The sequence below is a fragment of the Rhincodon typus genome, chromosome 8 (assembly GCF_021869965.1).
Source record: "Rhincodon typus isolate 14 chromosome 8, sRhiTyp1.1, whole genome shotgun sequence".
Classification (NCBI taxonomy): Eukaryota; Metazoa; Chordata; class Chondrichthyes; order Orectolobiformes; family Rhincodontidae; genus Rhincodon; species Rhincodon typus.
The window spans coordinates 12,731,565-12,734,726 of NC_063339.1; positions in this window are offsets into that span (position 1 = coordinate 12,731,565).

A 3,162-nucleotide genomic window follows, 5' to 3' on the forward strand; every position below is an offset into this window, starting at 1 on the left:
AGTCTATCCATCTCTAACCTAAAAACATTTAATGAATCTACCTCCAAAACTCCCTGTGGAAGAATATTCAAAAGACTTATGATGCTCTGAGTGAACAACATTCTCCTCATCTCTAACTTGAATGGAGGACCCCTTGTTTTTAAACTGAGGCCCCTATTTCTACTATTTCTCGACCCTGCTCAGTCCTCTCAGGATCTTGTCTGTCTCAATTAAAAAGCCCTCAGATCCTTCAAAGCTTCAATGGATAAAGATCCAAACCGTCCAACCTTCCCTCATGAGGGAATCTCCATATCTTAAACATCAGTCAACAGGACTTGTTTTGTTTTGAACTTCTTCTACTGCATTTATATTCTTTCTTAAGTAAGGAGATCAAAACTGCACATTATAAGATGGTAATGGAATGGTGATACAGACTGTCGTCAGAAAGGTATGCAAATCCTTTATTCTTTAACGGGATGAGGGCGTCGCTGGTGAGGCAGCATTTATTGCCCATCCCTAATTGCCCAGAGGGCAGTTCAGAGTCAACCACATTGCTGTGGGTCCGGAGTCACGTGTAGGCCAGACCAGGTAAGGATGGCAGTTTCCTTCCCTATTGAACCAGGTAGGTCTTTCCAACAATTGACAATGGATTCACGGTCATCATTAGACTCTTAATTTCAGATATTTTTTATTGAATTCAAATTCCACCATCTGCCGTGGCAGGATTACGAACCTGGGTCCCCGGAATACTATCCAGGTCTCTGGATTAACAGTCCAGCAATAATACCACTAGGCCATTGCCTCCCCAAGTGACCGTGATCATTCACTTCTGGATGAAGATGATTGCACATCTTTCAGCTCATCTTTTGTCCTTGTGTGCTGGTCTCTGCCATCATTGACTATGGGAACATGCCTGGAACTGACTCCTCAGATTCCTTGCCTAATTAACAACCGTCATACATGATTGGATGTGACGGGACTACAGAATTTTCTTATGACCTGCTTTTTGTGGGGTCATAACATCCCATTTGCCTTCCCAATCACTTGCAAGTTGCTGTCATTGTATCTTGCAGCTGGCACACCTTGTGCTGATGATAGAAGGAGTGAAACCCTCAATCTACTACTACCACCAAGCTAGGAGATCAACCCTCACTCAATGAAGCATCTCAGAGAACAAGTCCAAGGTTTTTTTTCAAAGGCATGCTGCTTCCACTGTTTATATACGTATAGGGCTGTGTAATTGCCTCGTTGTGTGGATATCTCTTCTTTCAGGTATGCCTGGTATTGCTCTTGACAAGATCTCATTGAATGAGGGTTGATCTCATAGAGTCACAGAGTCATATAGCAAGGAAACAGACCCTTCAGTCCAACTCATCCATGCCGACCAGGTATCCCAAATTAATCTGGTCCCATTTGCCCACATTTGGCCCCTATCCCTCGAAATCCCTCCTATTCATATACCCATCCAGATGCCTTTTAGATGTTGTAATTGTACCAGCCTGCACCACTTCCACTGGCAGCTCGTTCCATTCATGCACCACCCTCTGTGTGAAAAAGTTGCCCCTCCCAACCTATAAGCAGAACTTGAAACGGAGGGATCCTTCACAGAAAGAAGTACAATGCTGGTCTGAGGCAGCAGAAGACCCTGTCTCTGGGACTGCTTGGACTCAGTGTACTGAACCATATTCAAGTACACAGCGGTAAACCTAGACCAGTACGCCACCACAGTCACAGACTTCATTAGCAAATGTGTAGAGGACTGTGTGTCAAAGAAGTCAATCCAGGTGATCCCCAACAGAAACCTTGGATGAACCAGAAAATCCACTCCCTACTGAAGACCAGGCATGCAGCATTCAAGTCGGACAACCCAGACCTATACAGTAAATCCAGATATGATCTCCGTAAAGCCATTAGAGATGCCAAGAGGCGGTACTGGGCCAAGTTAGAGGCTCAAACCAACCATACAGACTCCTGTTGCCTATGGCAAGGCCTAAACATCATTACAGGATACAAAGCGAAGCAGAGCACAATAGCAGACAAAGACACATCCCTCCCTGATGCACTCAATCCTTTCTATGGTCGGTTCGAGCAGAATACCACCGGCATGGCATCACCTGGCCCCAACACCCCCGGACACACCTGTTCCCTCCATCACCGCTGCAGATGCCTTCCTGGGAGCCAACCCAAGGAAAGCAATGGCCCTGGCCAGAGTCCCCATCCATGCGCTTAGATCCCATGCTGGCGGAGGTATTCACCAACATCTTCAACCTCTCCCTCCTACAAGCTGAAGACCCCACCTGCTTCAAGAAGATCACCATCATCCAAGTACCTAAGAAAGCACATGCAACGTGCCTTAATGACTACCGCCTAATGGCTCTAACCTCTGTAAGCATGAAGTGCTTCGCAAGGCTGGTCATGGCCCACATCAACTCTCGTGTCTCAGCGTGCCTCAAACCCCTGCATCAGATGCCATTTCCCTGGCCCTGCACTCATCCACTGAATATCTGGACAACAAGGACAGCGCCGTTAGACTCCTGCTCATTGGCTGCAGCTCCAACTTCAACACCATTATCTCCTCCTGTGCCATGTACTCTGTCCAAGTTTCTTTTTTCACCCTATGATCTGTATGTCCTTGCTTAATATGATCTGCCTGTACTGTTTGTAAACAAAACTTTTCACTGTATTTAGGTACATGTGACAATAAATCAAATCAATCAATTTTAGGTCCATTTTAAATCTTTCCCCTCTCACCTTAAACCTATGCTGTCTGATTTTGGACTCCCCCCATCGCTGGAAAAAAACTTTGGCTATTCACTTTATCCAAGCTCCTTATAAAGCTCTATAAGGTCACCCCTGAGCGTCTGATACTCCAGGAAGCACAGCCTCATGCTATTCTGCCTCTCCCTATAGCTCAAATCCTCCAACCCTGGCAACATCTTTGTAAATCTTTTCTGAACCGTTTAACGGTAATGTTAGATTGAGGGTTTCACTCCTTCCATCATCAGCACATAGATAGGAATGTGTGCCCGCTCCATGATGCAAAACAGCAACTTGCAAACCTCCTTCGACATCACCTTCCAAACCCACAACCTCTACCAGGAACAAAAACAGAAGTTGCTGGAAAAGCTCAGCAGGTCTGGCAGCATCTGTGAAGAAAAAAATCAGAGTTAACGTTTCGGGTCC